A 22,890-nucleotide genomic window follows, 5' to 3' on the forward strand; every position below is an offset into this window, starting at 1 on the left:
CATTGGTGAAATCATAATCCCCTATCCGTACTCGTGGTGGTGAGGCAATATTAAAGGTCATAATATCTGTCTTATTGTGGTTGATTTTCAGTCCAATTTGCTGGCTGAATGCATTGAGTTGAGTTGTTTTTTCTTGTATATGGTGTTGGGTATGTGATAGAAGAGTGACATCATCTGCAAATTCCAGGTCTTCGAAGGGATAAGAAGAGTGTCCATTTAATGCCGCTTGGCATGTCTTCTGTTGTATGCCGCATGACCCAGTTGATGGCAATGTTGAAGAGGATTGCAGACATGACAGACCCCGACTTACTCCTGTTTTGACTTCAAAATTGAGCTCACTGTGATCAACACTGCATGTAACATTGAAATAGAAGCTTCTGATGACGCTGATTATACGGAAAGGAATTCCATTTGCCTGCAGAATGTGCCATAGGCTGGTCCTGTGAATACTATCAAAAGCCTTCACAAAGTCTATGAAATTTATGTAGAGTTGTCGTTGCCATTCTAAGCACTGTTCTATTATGTTTTGTAGAGTGTCAGTCTGGTCTGTGCATCCATGCCCTTTCCGAATCTCAGCTTACTCTTTTCTGAGAACGTTATCAATGCCTCTGATATACTCTGGACTATGATTTTACACAATACTTTACTTGGCACAGATAATAGTGTGATACCATGCCAGTTATTACAATCACTGAGAGTTTCTTTCTTTGGTATCTTCACTATAAACCATTGGTCCACTCATCTGGCACTTTCCCCTTTCCCAGACTGATGTCAATAGAAGAGCCAGGATAGATTTAGGATTTATCTTAAACAATTCTGCACTCAAGTTATCCTTGCCAGGAACTTTCTCAATTTTTAAGGATTTGATGGCTTGAATGATGTCTTCCTTAGTTGGGGTGTCTGTGTTGATATCAAGATCTTCCTCTGCCTCCTGGATGTTTGCTTCCTCTTTAGGTGCTCCCTGTTCAGCAATTCTTGAAATGCTCTGTCTAGCAAATTTCTTGTTCTTTTTTGGTTGTTAGTTTCTTGTTCATTCATGATGAGAGTGTGTGTTTGGTGTCTGCTTGTTAAGGTTCCTTCCCCACTCTGAACTCTAGGGTACAGATGTGGGGACCTGCATGAAAACCCCCTAAACTTACTTTTACCAGCTTAGGTTAAAACTTCCCCAAACTATTTTACCCTTGGACTTCCACTGCCATCACCAAACTTTATCTGGGTTCCTGAAAAAACGTAGTTTGGAAACTTCTTTCCCCCCAAAATCCTCCCAAACCTTGCACCCTACTTCCTGGGTAAGGTTTGGTAAAAATCCTCACCAATTTGCATAGGTGACCACAGACCCAAACCCTTGGATCTTAGAACAATGAAAAAGCATTCAGTTTCCTTACAAGAAGACTTTTAATAGAAGTAAAAAAAGAATCACCTCTGTAAAATCAGGATGGTGAATACCTTACAGGGTAATTAGATTAAAAACATAGAGAATCCCTCTAGGCAAAACATTAAGTTACAAAAAAGACACACAGACAGGAATATTCATTCTATTCAGCACAGCTATTTTCTCAGCCATTTAAAGAAATCATAATCTAACACATACCTAGCTAGATTACTTACTAAGTTCTAAGACTCCATTCCTGTTCTGTCCCTGGCAAAAGCATCATACAGACAGACACAGACTCTTTGTTTTTCTCCCTCCTCCCAGCTTTTGAAAGTATCTTGTCTCCTCTTTGGTCATTTTGGTCAGGTGCCAGCGAGGTTACCTTTAGCTTCTTAACCCTTTACAGGTGAGAGGATTTTTCCTCTGGCCAGGAGGGATTTTAAAGGGGTTTACCCTTCCCTTTATATTTATGACACTGCTGTTTACCACTGATAAGCTGTGTCATTTTGTAGACAGTTCCTTGTTCACCACGAGCATCTGCATCCTCTGCTTGTGTTGCCAGATTACCAATATAATGCCATTTGTCCGCTTTCACAAGGCGTTTGACCTCCCAGTGTGACTTGCTATACTGCTCGTGGTATTTGTCCTTTAGCTTCTGGGATTTTGTGTATAAAATCTTTTTCTTCAGGGCTCATCTGGTTTCTATGGCATTCCATGTGCTGGGTGGAATCCACTCCTTCCTTCTCTTCTGCCTGTAGCCTAGACGGACTTCACTGCTCTGTTTATAAATTAATGTTACTTTGTCCCACTTTCTGATGATCTCCTCATCTGCATTACCCTCCTCTTCATCAAGGTCTGCAAGTGCTTGAAACCTGTTCTTTAACTGCAGAATGAAGACATTCTGTATTTCAAGGGACTTTAGCTTGTCAATATCATAATGTCTATGTCCCTTGTTTGGTGGACCCACACTTCTCAGTATTAGCTTGATGGAGGCTGTCACAACATGGTGGTCACTGCCAACATCTGCACCCCTTCTCACTTTCACATCTGTCAGTGAAAGTCATTTGGCATTGATCATGATATGGTTAATTTGGGTCTTATCTCTGCCATTTGGAGAACACCACATCAGCTTGTGAATTTCACGATATTCAAATAGGGTTCCGCCGATGACTAGGTCATTCATATTACAGAAATCAACAAGCCTTTCTCCGTTTTCATTCATAGTACCATACCCATGTCTTCCCATTGCTCTGTCGTTGTTTGTGTTGTCTTTACTGACCTTGGAATTCAGATCTCCCATGATGAGAGTTCAGTCATGGCGTGGTACTCTCTCTAACTCTGCCTGTAGTGTAAGGTAGAATTTGTCCTTTACTTCTTCATCTATGTCATTTGTTGGAGCATAGCACTAAATCAGGGTGATATTATTATGTTTCCCTTTCAGTATGGCTCTCATAAGTCTGCTGCTGATGGATTTCCATTCAAGCAGGGAATGCTCCACTCCCTTCTTCAAAAGGATGGCAACACCCTCATGGTGTTGTCCATCATCCCATCCAGAAAACAGGAAAGTTTCTCCCAAGGCTGTTGTTAATCTTCCTGATCCCATCCATCTGCTCTCACTGACACACAAGTTGTGTAAGGTGCAGCATCTCATCTCTGCTGTGACCTGAGCTAGCTTCCCTGTTTCGTACATTGACAGTATGTTCCAAAAAACAAGTTTGTTTTTTGTCTTGGTGTTGAGCACTTCAGTCTTCATACCAGTGGCTTCCTTTTGGCTTTCACCACAGACAGTCATATGGGTCATTGACTCCTGAAGGCCATCACACACAGTAATGGTTGTTTTCTTCGTCACTGTTTCCGTGACATATTTTGTTTTCTATGGGACAGGGTTATTAGCCCTGTGCCTAACCCCCAACCTGGAGGCCAGGATGTCTGTTTTGTCTGGCCACTCCCCCACAGACCAATCCAGCATGATTGAACCTACCAGGAGAAAAAAGTCCCCGCCGACACAGACTCTGGGGATCATTAGAGCATGCAAGCTGTCCCGCACGGACACCAGAGGACAGGCTGTCTATGAACACAATGCCAATATTCACTTCGCTTTCCCTATACCCATACTGAGGGAGGGGCACCCAGCATTTATATCTTCCATGCAACAGAACACCTTGCCTCTCCTCTGCAAGGCTGTACTCAGCATGTTTTTTTTTCTGCAGTGCAGAGCTTGTATTGAAGCATTCCAAAGCTAAAGTGCCCTGAAGCATTTCATAGTAAATGATATTTATGAGGGAGTTTGGACATTTATCTTTCCCTTTCTCTTATGACTGTAAGTCTAATGGTGTATCTGTCTGCAGCTTCTGGTTGGTGGCGTTGAAGGCCCCCTCCATGCCTGTTCAATGCCTGACCTTCATCACGTGGAGAAAGAAGAGATCTAGGGAGGATATGTTCTGTGAGATCCTCCAATTCTGAATGGCCTCAGATCATAAACAAAGGAATTGGAGGGGGCATCTCAATATGACCATGGAGAGAGTGATTGCTGCAGAAGAGACAAAAGAACTGAGAGACGTTCTGGGAAATGCACCAAGACATAATGGATTTCCTCAGGCAACAATCTCAAATGCTGCAGTCACAGCATTATTGATCTACATGCCCCAAAACATCGGACTCAGCAGCCTTTCCAAACTTTGGAGAACTACATGGTGGCTGCTATCTACACTACCCAACAAACAAGGTGGCAGCATAGTATACATCCTTACCCCTACTACTCCAGTCCAGAGAACAATCGTTCCATGTGAAAACCAGAGGTTGGTTTATATGTAATCACAACCTACTACACTGTAGTAGCTTTTACATACATGGACATAAATGTTTACTGTTTACTTACTGATTTTAAAGAATGGCTCACCCTGTTGAGCTGAGCGGTGGCGAACCAGCTGAGCAGCGGGGGACAGCAGAGCAGCTCACAGCAGGAGTTTGCCTGGGACTGGTAAGTATCCGAGTGTGTGTTTCTTTGCTTGCTGAGGAAGTATCCGAGCGTGTGTTTGCTGGGAGGGCAGTGTGAGAGCCTGAGTGAGTGTCTGATTGGCTGCTAGCCTGCAGGGGGCGGGCAGTAGGGTGTCTGTTTGTTTGCGTCAGGGAAGCCTGGCTGTTTAAAAATAGCCAGAGCTTCGCAAACCAGCTGAGCGGCGGGGGACAGCAGAGCAGCTCACAGCAGGAGTTTGCCTGGGAGTTCCCTGGAGTGATCCCAGTGAGGCTTACGTCTTGCAAACTGCTCTGAGGAAGCTCATAGTAGGAAAGTGATATGGAAGGGGGGGGGGTGGGTTCAGCTGTTGTGACCTGCACTGGATGTGCCATGTTTGTCTTTCTTCCACAGGACAGAAGCGACTTTGTCTGTACAAAGTGCAAGCTGGTCTCCATATTGGAAGAGAAGATTGAAGGTCTGGAGCAACAGATAACAACCTTGCGTTGCATACGAGAAACTGAGGATTTTCTGGACAGAACTCAGGATAGGCTTCTAGGGGCACAAAGCTCTAAAGATATAGAGCAGGTTGCACAGAGAAGCCAAGAGGCCAGTGAAGAAGCTTGGCAACATGTGCCCTCCAGAAGAGGTAAGCGGAATGTCCGGGTTCCAGTAACACAGACACAGGTAACTAACCGCTTTCATGTTCTCTCCACAGGTATAGTTGCGGAGAGTGGACTAGATGATATGTCTGGGGCAAGAAAGCAGAAGGAGACTCCGCTGGTTGGAAAGCATGAGATGCTATGTCCTGAGGTTGGGGGTTCCACGACCACCACTCCCAAGAGGAGAAGGCGGGTGGTGGTGGTCGGGGACTCTCTCCTCCGGGGGACTGAGTCATCTATCTGCCGCCCTGACCGGGAAAACCGAGAAGTCTGTTGCTTGCCAGGGGCTAAGATTCGCGATGTGACGGAGAGACTGCCGAGACTCATCAAGCCCTCGGATCGCTACCCCTTCCTGCTTCTCCAAGTGGGCACCAATGATACTGCCAAGAATGACCTTGAGCGGATCACTGCAGACTATGTGGCTCTAGGAAGAAGGATAAAGGAGTTGGAGGCGCAAGTGGTGTTCTCGTCCATCCTCCCCGTGGAAGGAAAAGGCCTAGGTAGGGACCGTCGAATCGTGGAAGTCAACGAATGGCTACGCAGGTGGTGTTGGAGAGAAGGCTTTGGATTCTTTGACCATGGGATGGTGTTCCATGAAGGAGGAGTGCTGGGCAGAGACGGGCTCCATCTTACGAAGAGAGGGAAGAGCATCTTTGCCAGAAGGCTGGCTAACCTAGTGAGGAGGGCTTTAAACTAGGTTCACCGGGGGAAGGAGACCAAAGCCCTGAGGTAAGTGGGAAAGTGGGATAGCGGGAGGAAGCACAGGCAGGAATGTCTGTGAGGGGAGGGCTCCTGCCTCATACTGGGAATGAGGGGCGATCAACAGGTTATCTCAAGTGCTTATATACAAATGCACAAAGCCTTGGAAACAAGCAGGGAGAACTGGAGGTCCTGGTGATGTCAAGGAACTATGACGTGATCGGAATAACAGAGACTTGGTGGGATAACTCACATGACTGGAGTACTGTCATGGATGGTTATAAACTGTTCAGGAAGGACAGGCAGGGCAGAAAAGGTGGGGGAGTAGCACTGTATGTAAGGGAGCAGTATGACTGCTCAGAGCTCCGGTATGAAACTGCAGAAAAACCTGAGTGTCTCTGGATTAAGTTTAGAAGTGTGTGCAACAAGAGTGATGTAGTGGTGGGAGTCTGCTATAGACCACCGGACCAGGGCGATGAGGTAGATGAGGCTTTCTTCCGGCAGCTCACGGAAGCTACTAGATCGCATGCCCTGATTCTCATGGGTGACTTTAATTTTCCTGATATCTGCTGGGAGAGCAATACAGCAGTGCATAGACAATCCAGGAAGTTTTTGGAAAGCGTAGGGGACAATTTCCTGGCGCAAGTGCTAGAGGAGCCAACTGGGGGGGGGGCGCTTTTCTTGACCTGCTGCTCACAAACCGGGTAGAATTAGTGTGGGAAGCAAAAGTGGATGTGAATCTGGGAGGCAGTGACCATGAGTTGGTTGAGTTCAGGATCCTGACGCAGGGAAGAAAGGTAAGCAGCAGGATACGGACCCTGGACTTCAGGAAAGCAGACTTCGACTCCCTCAGGGAACGGATGGTCAGGATCCCCTGGGGGACTAACTTGAAGGGGAAAGGAGTCCAGGAGAGCTGTCTGTATTTCAAGGAATCCCTGTTGAGGTTACAGGGACAAACCATCCCGATGAGTCAAAAGAATAGTAAATATGGCAGGCGACCAGCTTGGTTTAATGGTGAAATCCTAGCGGATTTTAAACATAAAAAAGAAGCTTACAAGAAGTGGAAGGTTGGACATATGACCAGGGAAGAGTATAAAAATATTGCTCGGGTATGTAGGAATGATATCAGGAGGGCCAAATCGCACCTGGAGCTGCAGCTAGCCAGAGATGTCAAGAGTAACAAGAAGGGTTTCTTCAGGTATGTTGGCAACAAGAAGAAAGCCAAGGAAAGTGTGGGCCCCTTACTGAATGAGGGAGGCAACCTAGTGACAGAGGATGTGGAAAAAGGTAATGTACTCAATGCTTTTTTTGCCTCTGTTTTCACTAACAAGGTCAGCTCCCAGACTGCTGCGCTGGGCATCACAAAATGGGGAAGAGATGGCCAGCCCTCTGTGGAGATAGAGGTGGTTAGGGACTATTTAGAAAAGCTGGACGTGCACAAGTCCATGGGGCCGGACGAGTTGCATCCGAGAGTGCTGAAGGAATTGGCGGCTGTGATTGCAGAGCCATTGGCCATTATCTTTGAAAACTCGTGGCGAACCGGGGAAGTCCCGGATGACTGGAAAAAGGCTAATGTAGTGCCAATCTTTAAAAAAGGGAAGAAGGAGGATCCGGGGAACTACAGGCCAGTCAGCCTCACCTCAGTCCCTGGAAAAATCATGGAGCAGGTCCTCAAAGAATCAATCCTGAAGCACTTGCATGAGAGGAAAGTGATCAGGAACAGCCAGCATGGATTCACCAAGGGAAGGTCATGCCTGACTAATCTAATCGCCTTTTATGATGAGATTACTGGTTCTGTGGATGAAGGGAAAGCAGTGGATGTATTGTTTCTTGACTTTAGCAAAGCTTTTGACACGGTCTCCCACAGTATTCTTGTCAGCAAGTTAAGGAAGTATGGGCTGGATGAATGCACTATAAGGTGGGTATAAAGCTGGCTAGATTGTCGGGCTCAACGGGTAGTGATCAATGGCTCCATGTCTAGTTGGCAGCCGGTATCAAGTGGAGTGCCCCAAGGGTCGGTCCTGGGGCCGGTTTTGTTCAATATCTTCATAAATGATCTGGAGGATGGTGTGGATTGCACTCTCAGCAAATTTGCGGATGATACTAAACTGGGAGGAGTGGTAGATACGCTGGAGGGGAGGGATAGGATACAGAAGGACCTAGACAAATTGGAGGATTGGGCCAAAAGAAATCTGATGAGGTTCAATAAGGATAAGTGCAGGGTCCTGCACTTAGGACGGAAGAACCCAATGCACAGCTACAGACTAGGGACCGAATGGCTAGGCAGCAGTTCTGCAGAAAAGGACCTAGGGGTGACAGTGGACGAGAAGCTGGATATGAGTCAGCAGTGTGCCCTTGTTGCCAAGAAGGCCAATGGCATTTTGGGATGTATAAGTAGGGGCATAGCGAGCAGATCGAGGGACGTGATCGTTCCCCTCTATTCGACATTGGTGAGGCCTCATCTGGAGTACTGTGTCCAGTTTTGGGCCCCACACTACAAGAAGGATGTGGATAAATTGGAGAGAGTCCAGCGAAGGGCAACAAAAATGATTAGGGGTCTAGAACACATGACTTATGAGGAGAGGCTGAGGGAGCTGGGATTGTTTAGCCTGCAGAAGAGAAGAATGAGGGGGGATTTGATAGCTGCTTTCAACTACCTGAAAGGGGGTTCCAAAGAGGATGGCTCTAGACTGTTCTCAATGGTAGCAGATGACAGAACGAGGAGTAATGGTCTCAAGTTGCAGTGGGGGAGGTTTAGATTGGATATTAGGAAAAAACTTTTTTCACTAAGAGGGTGGTGAAACACTGGAATGCGTTACCTAGGGAGGTGGTGGAATCTCCTTCCTTAGAGGTTTTTAAGGTCAGGCTTGACAAAGCCCTGGCTGGGATGATTTAACTGGGAATTGGTCCTGCTTCGAGCAGGGGGTTGGACTAGATGACCTTCTGGGGTCCCTTCCAACCCTGATATTCTATGATTCTATGATTCTATGTTACAGTGTCAATAAAACTTTATTACCTTTGTGTGTTTGTTTGCACTTTAATTTTGTTGCCTGTTTCTTTGCACACAATGAAGTTCTCTTTTTGGAAACTCAGAGTGTCTTTGAGTTTACACCAAGCATTGCAGAATTCATAGCAGAAGGCAAAGACCCACCCATATTTAATCTCAGGAAGTTCACATGAGAGACATTATTTCATAAAAGCCTCAGATAACAGTACTGTGGCTGACTGTTCAAATGCTTTTGTGAGGCCTCCGTCAGCCATATAGTTCCACAGTTGGCTCTTCTTACAGTCCTTTTGTCTGGCTGTTCAAATGCAGCAGACAGCCAGTCTACCTCTCCCCTCCATCCTGGTGGCAGCTTTTCCCCCTTCACCCCACAGATATTATGGGATACACAACATGCAGCTATAACAATGGGTATGTTTTTCTCGCTGAGGTCCAATCTAATGAGCAAACGGTACTAGTTCCCTTCAAACTGCAAAAAGCACATTCAACAGTTATTCTGCACCTGCTGAGCTGATAGCAAAATCTTTCCTATTGAGGTGCTGTTGAGATGGCCCATATATGGCTTTATGAGCCATGGGATCAAGGGATAGGCTGGGTCCTCCAGAATCACTACTGGCATTTCAACAGTACAAATGATAATCTGCTGGTCAGGAAAGATTGTCTGTGATTGCAGCTTTTTGAAAAGGCCTACTTAATTAAATATGCTAGCATCGTGTACTTTTCCTGACCAGCTGTTGTGATGGATTTGTGGTGTGCATAGTCACTGGACTGAATCCCTCATATAATTTCAAATTGATTGCTGAACCACAGAAAAGAGATTGCCTTTTTTGGAGTTGGGATGATCTCTGGTAAACTTATTGCCCTGCGTGTAGGTTCTTTTATGGTTTTAATACATTTTCACTGTAATGCTTTCCTCTTAATAATAAATGTGCTTGCTTAGAAAGGGCTTATACCTGTAGGCAGTTAGGCTGTTTTTAGCCTCTAGGAGAAAGCAAAGGGGGGTTGCTTAGGCAGTCTGACTTGCTGGGGAACTTACAGTGAAGGCAGGGAATGGTGCAACCTGAAAATATCCTGGTCAGGAGGAAGAGAGACACATCAAAGACTGGTTACAGCTGGAAAGCTGGAAGCCTTAGAGGGCCCTTGAGGGACCACAGAGGAGGAATACAGGTGCAGTTGCTCTGAAATGTGACAGGTATGATGGAAGAAGGGATTATGAATGGGTTAGGAGCATGGACAGTGGATCCATTACTTGTAGACTCAACAACCAACCCCCCATTTGCCCTGCCAACCCCCAGATGGTATATATAGAGAGAGCCAAGTGGTTCAGAGAGGGAGAATTCCATTTTCCTTGACCCTTACAGAGCACCTTTATGAGGGCTATGTGCATGGATGAAGTATTTTCCCATAAGGGAACAGGGGGTTTTCCCCCATGTATTTCCTCCCCATTCCTCTGCCATAACACCCTCCTAGATTATTTACTTTTTTAAGCTAAGAGCCATCAGCTAGACTTGTCTTTCCATCGTTTTTGACATTTTCAGCTTTGATTCCACACCTGTAAATATTAACAAAGAAGACTGAGGAGGATGTGTCACAATTAAACTGTGCTTTATTTTTTGAAGCTTAAGAGGAAGGCCATGGCAAGTAACACAGAATATGCCCTAGAGGTAGCATTTCTCTAAGATCACTAAGCTTTTGTCATTTAGCCTGACTGAGCAAACGTGTAGAAAAATGAACAGCTGTCACTATATTTCCACTTTGTTGATGGAAAGGAGCAATGCAATTTCATGTGTGGTTAATAAAGTGTATTTTTAGCTTTATTAGCAAAACATCATTCTAGTCTAGACCTTAAAATACAAACTGTGCCTTTAAAATGGTAAAAGTGTACAAACATTCTCTCATTAAAGAATTAGTATTTATTTTTCATATTTCAATTCTTGTAATATTTATTATAATATGCTCTGTAATTATAAATAACACGGTGACATCTTATATATCATCTTTCCCAAAAGAACCAAACCCTACCAGCTATGTTGATTGTTATTAATAATACTTAGATCATATGTAGAGCTTTTCTTCTGTATGATAGATTTCATAGTGCTTTACAAAAGAAGATGGCTGTATCAGTTTCTCCATTTTACATATGGGGAAACTGAGGCACCAAGCACTGTCTTGTCTTACCTAAGTTTACACAGAAGGTCAGTAGCAAAGTTTAGAATAGAACTCAGATTTTTTTTGTCTTCCTGGGGTAACTCTCTAACTGGTGTAAAGTGTCCATTTATTTTAATAGAGCCATGACAGCTTCCACCAGCTAAGGATCTACTCCCCTCCATCCCCTTGGTATCCTAGCCCCTAGTATCATGCTGCCTCTCTAATCTCATATGATTAAACCATATCACAATTTCTGGCTGTACTAAGTTTCAAGGTTGGTACTTCTTTTAAGCATGTATGCTATGGATGTTAACAAGAAAGCAAGTTTTTAGAAAATATACCACTGGAATGAGTCTTGCCTATTTACACAGTATGGTCATGACTTATTCGGATGAACAGCTTTATTCCTAGACATAAGAGTACACCCTTGGCCAAATACATTTTTTGATAGCTATAATTAATTATAATTCATTCTCCTGAGAAGAGCATGTAAAGTATGACTTTAAAGATGCTCTGTTGCACTAGAAAAGGCACCAGTTCCACATGAAATATGTGGCGGTAAGTATAAGGGACTGCTGCTGACCTCTGTGAGGCAATGAAAAGTTTGATAATTATTGGAAGAGAGTTGCATGTTCAAATGACAATATTAATCAGCCAGTTTCATTCCTAAAAATCAACTTTGTGGTACTGTCCATTTTGTTGTTGTTAGCATTAATAAAACAATCCATATAAATAAAACAAATCTCAGCTATAAAACCAGTGATCACTAATGATCTTTCAGGATGCCAGGGCACTTGGCGGAGACATAAGGACAACAGTGCTATTGTGCTGCCCAAATCTTTACATGGCCTGTGACATTGGCCTATATCAACATAGGGGTTTAGGTGCCTAAAGTCACAGATTTAGGCACCACTGCCATCCTCACAACCCCCACTCAGCTGCTGCCTAATCCTGTAGGCACTCAAATGCAGCTGAATCAACACCTACTTTTCCACTATAAAGTTTGCTAACTGCCTATGTTACTGCCTCTGGGCATGCAGATTGCTGTTTCAGGCAGGCACCTGGACAACTGCCTATGACAAAGCCACAGAGTGAGCCTTTAACCAGTTAGGCATTCTCCTTCCTATCTCTATTTTATCTGCAAGGCCCAATCCAGTAGGCATACTCAGAGTGTGCCGAACTCTGCACATAACACCCAGGGCTAGGCAACCTCCCATTAAGCTTTACCCAGGTTATGATTTATGGTATTCATCTGGGATGGGAAGATACCAGTTCATTTCCCCCTCTGCCTCATAAGGAGAAGGGACTAAAACAGGGGTCCTTCACCTGTCAGGTGAGTGCCCTAACAACTATACCGTGGAATATTCCGATGTGGATCTATCACAGTATCTCTTGTTGAAGCCGTTCCACTTTGTATTAAATAACTGAACATTAAATGGGTCAGACAAAGAGTATGAATGACTCTGTAGTTTCCTGGTACTCACGTGAGAGGTGTGGAACCCCCCTTAAAATCCCTTCTCATCATCAGGCAGAGGAAAGAATTGAATGGGGGTCTCCCTCATCTCACATGAGTACCCTAATCACTGGATTAAAGGTAATGCTATCTACTCCACACTGGCTATTTTGCGTGGACTTATGCATCCGCCTAAGCTGTTCTCACAAGAAACAGTTTAGGTTCCTGATTCCAGGAGAGGAGTGAGCCACCTAGTGGCTCACTAGCACAGATAGGTGCGTTCTTGAAGCCCAGACTTAGGCATCTAATTCTGTGAGAGGGACAGGACTTAGGACACATCGCTATCCTCAGCATCTGCTATTGGCCTACTTAGACTGCTCCCTGCCTAGTATGCTAGCTTTTGTGGATCCTATTCTTATATGTCTGTTTCTCCCCACGTGTTGTGTCAGTAGCCTAGGCACCTAATTCAGAATTTGGGAATCTTAGCAATTTTCTAGGCAGTGTCACAGCTCCTAAGTTCCTTTGTGGATTTCAGGCCTTTCTTACTTTATGTCCTCCCGACAGTTTCTCTTCAATAAGTTCTTCATTTCCTGCTTTACATTAGTGCATAGTGATGCTCACACTTCTGAAAGCCTGCAACATACACCTCTAGAACAGACTATACAGCAGTACTGAGTGAAATGATTCCAACCTATTCTGTAGAATACTTTGGGTTCCTCTCTATAAAACAGTGTAAAATAAATGTAAGATTATTGGGCCCCAATATTTCTCCCATAATAGTTTTGCCCTTGACTTCAATGGGAACAAAATCAGTCTGCTTTTCCCAACTCAGAAATGGCGGAAGCTGGGTTCAGTGGAACTCACCAAAGCTTGCAAGGTAAAATTAAGGTTAAGGTAAGGGCAAAAATATATAGGTTGTTTTTGTATGTTTTATTTGAACCCTTCATTCAAAGTGATTGCTGTTGTACATTTATAAATGTGGTTTTTGCTTGGTTCCCAATTATGGGAACAAGGGAGTTTATTAAGATGAACTGTGTAATGCCACAAAACTTTTAGGTAATTGTGAATCTAATATAGTGTAGATTCTCAGGGAACTCTCTTGTGAGAAGTGGGATGGGTCTGAGCTATGTTTCCTTTTGCCTTTGCAAAAACAATCCTATAGGATTTTCTGATGGATTAAAAGAATTTCTAGATGACTGTAAAGTAATCCTATAAACCTAAATCACATGCAACATTGTCCTACAGGATTTGCGAGGGACTAAAATGTTATATTGTAAAATCTGTAATGCTTCCTCTAAAAGCTATAAAGTGATAGAAAGCTGACCCTGTAGATATTGATATAAATATCTGTCACAAGATTCTTGGAAGAATGTATAAATAATTGGCCTTGTAGCTGTAATTCTCCAGCATCTTATGCTAACTCAAGAGCTATTTACCTTGGTTTAAAGGGCACTGTCAATCTATTTAAACCTCAAATTGAACTTTCAGAAAGAAAGGCAATTCTTCTGGATAATCTCTGGAGAATACTTTTAATTTTTAACTAACATTTTATACAGTAAAACCATTGCTTTGGTCTGCAATCCAAACATAACTCTCTCTATGATATATAAATACAATGAAATACAAAACATCCAGATTAACAGAATTTTACAGTAATGGACTCAGCCATTGATCCTAGAATTACAGCCCTACTGGAGATAGGAAGGGAAGGAGAAGGTGCACCACTTGAGAGGCAATGTCTGGAGACATCATATCTGTGGGAATAATCTATTTTATGAAATAGTGTCTCTCAAGTGAACTTCCTGAGATTAAATAATGGGGAAAGCATGAATTTATTTATTGTCCTATATTGCAATAATTTCTAGGCACTTTAAGACATGAGTAGGACATGAGACTTCATCAGTAGCCCGTTGAAATTAATAGGAATATTTCCACTGAGTTTTATTAGCTTTGAATCAGTCCCAGAGCACCTGCCCTGGAGACTTGAATAAAATAAGACATTAAAAGATGCAGGAAGGGGATACAGCATACAAGCAAAGGGCCAGACTCTAACACCTGTACTTACATTGAGCAACACCTTGCTCCACAAGTGGTAGTCAGGGGAAGTCTGTCCATTTACTTCAAAAGGTGCAGCGTTAACCCCCAAATGTAGAAAGTAGGTTTGTGGATTAACTCAGGAAGATTTTTTCCATTCATGCCAGTGGCCCAGACTACATATTTTGAAAAGGCATTGTGATGGCTTTGTATATGACTATATCTGCAGGCTCCATTCTGTTTTATGAATACCATTTTGACTGTAAACGGTGCTAAAGCTGTTACTCTTGCACAGAAGCCTCCTATTTGTTCTGAGAGGCTGTTGGAATAAAGCCCTGCAGCTAAACCTACTCAATCTCCTGACAGCCTAATGAGCACAGCTGGGCTGCATCAGCTAGACACCTGACAGAATGCCTCACTTGATCAGCTGAAGAAACTAGCAGGCTTGCTCTTCAGTTCAGCAGTAGTTCATTGGCTGTTTAGTGCATTTGCCTGTGGCTGAGAATAGTACCTGCGTGCTCCTGGCTATGCTCCTGGTTTGCCCTCATTCTTACCTCACTCCAGGTAACCCAGCTCTGATGCCTGTCTCTGGCTCTACCCACTAGGTATGACTACTCATGTCCCAGTCCCTGCCAGACACCCAGGAGTTATTAGGAGAAATCTTAACACCTAGAAGAACAGCTAACTATGGGAAAGGCATCAAGAGTCTTTAGCTTAGATGTCCTGCATTCAGATAGCTCTACTGTAGGAAAAAAAGGTGGGCTTCAGTCCAGGAGAACTAGCTCTCTCAATTTGGACTCTTGGGTGACTGGAGCAGGAGTTAAGCAACTGATCACCTGCCAAAGGTTTTGAAACAGCTTGGGGAAGGTAATCACCTTACAGAGGGGTCCAGAACTCTATTTAAGGACTTGCCCTTTGCAAGCCTAGTGTCTTTCTGATCATCCATCCAACAGTTGCCAACAGGAATATGGAGCAGGGGGAGTGATGTTCAGAAAGGTTTCCTAAAAGGGCACTAACCAAAACCTAAAGGTTCTCAGAGAGGTGAGATTCCTGGAGAGAGGGGTTTTGTGTACAGGTGTTAGTTTTGCTTAGATCTAGTAACTCTTGTGCTTTTTCTGTGAGTAAAGTGTGTATGATTTTAGTAGTTCCTTGTTTTACCTGTCACGTAGTCCCCAAAGAGTTAAACTGTAAACCAGAGTACCCATGAGGGTGGGGCTTTGGGGAGAGTGTATTGAAGCTACTGGGGAGACATGAGCAGTAAGCAGTGGGCTTCAGGCATCAGTCATATGGACCATGGTGTCCCACATCCCAAGAATGGGTACTAAACATGAGATCTGCATCCCATGAGTATGCCAGAGAAGCTGGACACAGAAACAGTGGATGGACACTGCTCAGACCCAGTAGACATAGAAGTATCTGTGATCCAGAAGTTGGGTCCAATACGGAAGCTTAAAGTCCAATCACAAGAGGGAGCTCAGCCAGGGCTGTAACAGGTGTGTCTATATTTTCCCCTGCATAATGTTCTAACTGCAAGCTAGTGTGCTAGGGGCTGTACCATAGCCACATCTGCTTGTGAAATCAGGGTTTATAGAAGCATAGAAATGCAGGGCTGGAAGGAACCTCAAGAGGTCATCCAGTCCAGGACCGCATATACCTAGACCCCATCCCTCACAGGTGTCTCTAACTTATTCATAAAAACCTCCAGTGACCGGAATTCCACAACCTCCCATGGTAACCTATTCCAGTACTTAACTATCCTTATTGTTAGAAAGTATTTCCTCATATCTAACCTGAATATCCCCTGCTGCAAATTAAGCTGATTACATCTTGCCCTACCATTGGCAGACATAACAACAAATGACAGTCTTCTTTGTAACAGCCTTTTATATATTTGAAGACTTATCAGATTCCCCTTCTTTAGATTAACATGTCCAGCTTTTTCAACCTTTACTCATGGAAGATGTTTTCTAAACCTCTTAATATTTTTCTTGCTCACATTTGTTCATATCTTTTTTAAAGTGCCACGCCCAAAACAGGAGACACTACTCCAGCTAAGGCCTTGCCAGTGCCAAGTATACTGGGATAATTACCCTCCATGTCTTACACACAACACTTTCATTAACAGAATGACATATGCCTTTTGTGCTGCAGCACCACACTGCAGAATCATATTCACTTTGTGATCCACTATAGTCCCTACATACTTTTCTGCAGTACTTCTGCCTTGCCAGTTATTTCCCATTTTGTAGTGGTATTTGATTTTTTCCTTCCTAAGCATAGTACTTCTTACTTATCTTTATTGAATTCCATCTTACTGGTTTCAGACCAATTCTCTAGTTAATCAAGATTATTCTGAATTCTAATTCTGTCATCCAAAGTGCTGAGAATTTCTCTCAGCTTGGTGTCATCTGCAGATTTTATAGCACACTTTCAACTCCAACATCCAAATAATTAATTAAAATATTGACTAGAACTGGACCCAAGATAAACCCCTGTGGGATACCACTTGACATGTCCTCCTAGTTTGACAGCAAACCATTAATAACTCCTCTTTGAGTATTGTCTTTCAGCCACCTGAAAGTAATTTCACCTAGACCATATTTTCCTAAGTTTGTTATGAGAATGTCATGGGAGACAGTGTCAAAAACCTTACTAAATTCTAGATGTATCACATCTACTGTTTTTTCCCCTGATCCTCTTGGCTGATAACTCTGTCATAGAAGGAAATTAGGTTGGTTTGGCATGATGTGTTCTTGAGAAATCTATGTTGGCTATTACTTATCACTCTATTGCAGTCTAGGTGCTTAGAAATTGAATGTGTATGTATCTGTTACTTGTTCCAGTAACCTTCCATGTGGATTAGTCCATAATTCCCCAGGTTCTCTTTGTCCCCCTTTTGAATGATAGGTACTATGTTTGCCCTTCTCCCCTCCTTTGGGCTCCTCACCCGTCCTCCATGAGTTCACACAAATAATCACTAATATTTCAGAGATTGCTTTGTTTTCCTTCAGTACTCTAAGGTGAATTTCATCAGGCCTTGTTGACATGAATACATCTAATTTATCTAAGTATTCTTTAACCTGTTCTTTCCCTAATCTTGTCTGAAATCCTTCTTCCTTGTTGTTAATATTAATTGTGTTAAGCATCTGATTTATGTTGCAATACAGTGTATATCTGACCTCTTTGACTGACACATATCGGTGTTCTGAACAAAATGACTTGTTCTCAGGTGTCTCTAATAGGGAGCATATGAGAAGTTTGGGCAGCTTCTGGAAATGGAGAGAATTGGCCAGATTTGGGGAGCATTAAGGAGCAATGTGATATTGAAGACTCAATTTGTCAAATAAGAAATTATCAGGCCTTGGAGAGTCTCAGAGAGGAGGACGAGCCAGGAGAGTATCAAATGAGTATGGGGGCAGAAGTAGAGATTGCTGAGGGAGGGTGACCTGATAGGGGAATGGGAGTGGCCAGAAGATTTGAGAAAGTATCTGAAATTATTTTATTCTCCCAGAAACCTCCAGCAAAACTGGACAAGTTAATCCTTGGATATTTCAGCCCAGCAGCTGAGAGTCTGCTCCCTGATTAATATGGGAGTACCACATAAGGGCGTGTTATCCCATGTGTTTGCTGGGAAGTCAGATAGGATTGTTTTGCCTTTAAATGTATGTGTATAGATAGATAGGTAGTTTGAGGGCCAAAACTATAACTGAGTTTAAAAAGAATGTATCTAAGTTCATGGAGGATAGGTCCATCAAAGATTATCAGGGATTCAACCCCATGTTCTGGATGTCCCTAAGCCTCTGACTGCTAGAAGCTGGGACTGGACGACAAGGGCTGGATCACTCACTAATTGTTCTGTTCTCTTCATTGCTTCTGAAGCATCTGGCACCATCCATTGGCAGAAGACAGGATACTGGGCTAGATGGACCATTGGTCTGACCCCGTTCTTATATCTATCTCTATACATTTTGTGCATTTCATCTGGGGTAAAGATGTAAAGATTCCCACTCTCTGCAAATTGCTGACAAATGTGAACAGCTTGTCTCTGACCTTCTTTACTCATGCAGCACAATTAATTCTGGCAGGTTTTCCTGTGTGATGGACTATTACACTATACTTATGTAGCCAAAACAAGAATATGTCTTATAATATTGTTGACTCTGAAAATGTTTTGACACTTTTTGTTGCTGAAACTTTAGTAAGGACTCAGGATCACACAGAAGTATTTTGCAACTCTCCATTAAAGTCCTGTATTCAGGAGGCATTGGGTACTTTGAGGTGGGGAAAAAAAGTCAGAATGACTATATATATAATTAGCAGGTTTTAAGTCCATCCAGACCATAATTCTCTCATTTGTACCTTATGTAGTCATTTTACACTTGAGCAAAACTGAATAATGAAAGGTTTTACATACCCATTTTACACAAGCATAGTACCTGCACAAATGAACAAGACAGTGTAGAATCAGATCTACTTTCTGAACTGGCAAACTTGTACTTATTATTTCCCTTAGTTTCCCCACTGTAAGAAAAAAAACACTATTTTGACAAACTCATGTTATTATGTTCTACACTATTTATAAGGATCTGTATGGTATCTGCAATCCTTTACGGTACTCCTGTACTATGGCTACCAGCTTTTTTATGGCCATCCAACATCTTGACAGATGAAAGGAAACACAGTGAAGTCAGTCAGTCTGTGGTGCTTGACAGTAGTGTGGGAGAAGAGCCCAATGTGCGAGTAGCAGACCTTCATACAGTCACTACAGATCCACTTACCAGACGGAGGTTAGAGTGCACTCTACTTCCTGGCTTGGCTATGGGCCTCAGCCTTGGCTCTCTCGTTCTCTGTGATGACTGCACCAGCCTTGACCTGGCTTGTCCAGACTGAGTAGTTGTGGGCAGGCTTTATCCATTTGTCAGTGGGAATGCTGAATTTCTTGAGGCCTTGCTTAAACTTGACATTGTATAGGAACTTTGGCCTTCCTCTGTGCTGTGGATAGTTCTTGAGCTATAGAGTACAGCCTTTGGCAGACAATCTTGAGGCATACACTCTACCTGTCCCAGCCAGTGAAGCCTGCAAGCATAGTCTGCATACACTGTAGGCCGGTTCTCTCAAGGATCTCTTTGTTAGTGATCAGTTGGTCCCAAGTGACTCCAAGAATTTTACTGAGGCAGCAAAGATGGAAGCTGTTCAATCTCTGCTCTTGCTTTGAATACATGACCCAACTTTCACAGCCATAAAAGAGGATACTGAGGACACAATCATGGTAAATGGACACTTATGGTCAGGGTTAGCAGCTTGTTGTTCCAGACATGTGAGGTAAGTTTGGGAAAGGTTACAGAGGCTTTGTTGATTCCCCTATCAAGGTCCCTATCAAGGCCGAGTGAATTGGTTAAAGTTGTGCCAAGATAGCAGAAGTGATCTAGTTGTCCAGAGCTTCATTATTGATGTAGATTTTAGATGGGATGTTGGTGCTCTGTGACATGACAACTGTTTTGTTGATTCTGATTACCATGCTGAAATTGAGTAGGTGTGCCTCCATGTGACCTTGCTGCCACTGCTGCCAGAAAAAATAGGCATTCAAGACTATCTGCTCACAAGTGGCTTAAAACTGAAGGACATGCTGGGCATTTTCATTGAGGATACCTGTGCTGTGTTGGTCAATTATGTCCCCCAGCAGTCCCAGTCCTTACCCACACGGGTATTGAAATCACCAAGAACCGCAAGTCTGTTCCTTATGGGGACATTCTTGATTATTTGTTTCAGTTGAGAACAGAACTCACTTTTTTGCTGTTAGGAGTTGTTGCTCTGTAGATGGACACAAGAGTCAGGGTTCCTGAGTTCATATTCACATTCAGTTGCATGATCCTCTTAGTGATAAATACTGGAGGGAGGGGTACCTGCACTGAAGACAAACTTATTGACAGCAAATCCAAAACCGTATATCCTTGTTTCATTTTCAGGTTTCCCAACCCAGCAGAAGTGGTAGATTACTTCATCTAGTGATTCAGTTTCCAAAAGTCTTGTGTCCCTGAGGGCTGCAATATTGACACCCCATTAATGTAGTTCTTTATCAATTTTGGCTGTTTCCTAAAATTCATGGTCTTTCAGTTCAAGTCTGGTTAACAAACAATGATTAGTTGAGAGCCTGGAAAGAAGAAAGGGAGGTTTTTTTAGCCCACCTTTTCTAGGGCCTTCCCTAAATAGGGGCAAGCAGGCCACCCTCGGACCTCTGAGCCGCTGCTGATACCTGGGTTCTCCCCCACCAGGGCAAGCAATCATCAAGCACACCTTTGATGTGTAAACCTAGGCAAAACAAAGAAGGAAGAGGTTGCCATAGGCCCTCCACCTTCTCTCTCATCGGGGACTATAGAACCCCAATGGCAAGATGAAGGTCAAGATGATTCATATAGCCCTGCTGCAGCTTCTAGCCAGAACATCACTCCAAATTAAAAGAAGCACCCCTCCCCTTATCGCATCCGCCAACAGGACTATGGCTCATCCGCTTTTCTGGGGACATTTCCTTCACCCAGGGAGTCCAACTACCCCACACTTGGGCACCATTGGAGCTTCCTTGGGTGAAACAGGTTTACTGACCAGCACCTGACACTTGCTGTTGCATTGCTGGCTGCACCATCTACACATCTGGAGGTGAATCTTGGAGGGACCAGCCAGTCAGTGGCTCCCAGTTCTTGCTCATTAATCATCCTTAGTTTATTTTCTTTAGAAAACCTAAAATGGCAGACTCAGAAAGGTGGTGTAAGCTAGATACCTACCTTTTTAAAGACCACAGAGAAGCCACTGGTACACTATCACATATATAAGATTGGATGTTAATTGCTGTGAAGGCAGTGGTAGTGGATGCATGTTGTCCCTTAAAATGATGGAGGTAGCTTTAATTAGTCTTTCTTTAAAAAAAAAGAAAAGGAGTACTTGTGGCACCTTAGAGACTAACCAATTTATTTGAGCATAAGTCTTTCTTTATTATTTTAAATGTTGAAATAACTGACAATTTTCTTGGTGCTATGCATAAAGGAAGACATAGTCCATGGCCCTGAAGATTTTCATCTGTGTTCTGAATACAAAGGGGAGCATCAGCAACAATAGAATTAAACAAGTCATACGAGTAAAATAATTGTGTACAATAGTTTAAACACCCTTCTTTAAATGAAGGGTTACTTTTCAAGACTGTCAAAACATACTGTTTTTGTTTCTAAGTAGTGCCACTCTCCTTCCTCCATTGCGTAACTGAGTCATCCTGGTTATGTAACAAATTATAAAATGAATAGCCATGAAAAAACTTATATCTTCTTTCCCCAGTTCTTTAACATTTTCCTGAAATGGAATATAGAAAAGGAATTTTAACTCAGAGCCTCTTTTACTTTTAACAAAGAGCCTTTAAGCAAAGCTTCCTTCCTTCTTTATAACTGAGAGTAAAGCATTATGCAGTACAGAGGCCTTACATGGAGCTTATCTAGCACCCTGAAATGGAATATATTCCAACTCCTAGAAAGAGAATATCACATAGACTTTAACTCTAACTTTTCACACATGGAAAATGTAGTTCATAACTGTGTAATGTCCCATTCTTTCTTTTGTGATTGAATCTCACTCTCTTTCTACTAGCTAGTAGCGACTGTTACATTATAACCACCAATTATTTAAATTAAATTACTCAATTAGAAACAGAGTTTAAACACTGTAGTTACAAATACTTAAGTGATAACAGATCACAAATTGACCTTGGGCTCTTATTACCACATCAATCTCCACTACACACCTGTTTTTGTAGTATATTTTGAAAACATATTTAGGGATAATTGTGATACTCATAGTGTCACAACAATACCTAAAGAGAATAAAGGGTGCATTCAAAAGCTGCAGTGGTAAAACTCCCTGTGGGAACCTGCAGAGGACCTGAAACAACAGATGCACTGGAAAATAATCTGGAATTTTTACAAGGCTCATATTATTCCTCAGAGAGAGGTTTCCATAGTAAAATCTTGAGTGGATGTGCGGGGAACAGAAGACAAGTGTATTTATTACTAGATTTGAAATTAGATATAGCCAGACAGGAGGCAAAAACAGTCCTAGTGGAAGATAAGAGGACCTATAAAGTGTAAATCTCTGGACTGAGTCTATTAAGCTCTCCAGGCTGCCAGGACCACAGCTGACTTCCAGCCTGGTTGCTAGGCAACCCAGCAAGATCAGCGAGGTTAATAAGCCTTCTGATTGGGCATGGGTGACAGTAGACTGCTATCTGAGCCTTGCAGTGGCAGCAACACAACAGCTATTCTATGTGGACCACACTCGCGGCTGTGCTTGCCCTGGTGCAGCTTCCAGCCACTTGCTCCAGCCATTGTTCCTACCCTTCTCCAGTCTGCTTCCATTCTCATTCTAGTCCCATTCCAGCCTTGACTCCTGTCTGCTCCAATCCAGTCTTTCCTTCCCTTCCCTGCTCCTCATTCTGACTTCTTCTGTTCTGACCTTTGGCTAGGCTCCTCAACCCTGTCTCTAGCTTCCTGGTGCCGGACTCCTGTACCTACATCTGCCATTACTCCA

At 43.1% G+C, this 22,890-nt stretch overlaps 1 long non-coding RNA gene across 1 annotated transcript in view; it reads right to left on the reverse strand.

Annotated features, from left to right (window-relative positions):
• Positions 1 to 21,384: 21,384 nt before the first annotated feature.
• Positions 21,385 to 22,890, reverse strand: part of LOC142069617 (uncharacterized) — a 99,673-nt gene continuing 98,167 nt past the window's right edge. The window contains exon 7 of the long non-coding RNA XR_012665544.1: positions 21,385 to 21,663. This is a non-coding gene — a long non-coding RNA (uncharacterized LOC142069617). The remainder of the gene's footprint in view (positions 21,664 to 22,890) is intronic.

The sequence above is a fragment of the Caretta caretta genome, chromosome 1 (genome assembly GCF_965140235.1).
Source record: "Caretta caretta isolate rCarCar2 chromosome 1, rCarCar1.hap1, whole genome shotgun sequence".
Taxonomy (NCBI): domain Eukaryota; kingdom Metazoa; phylum Chordata; order Testudines; family Cheloniidae; genus Caretta; species Caretta caretta.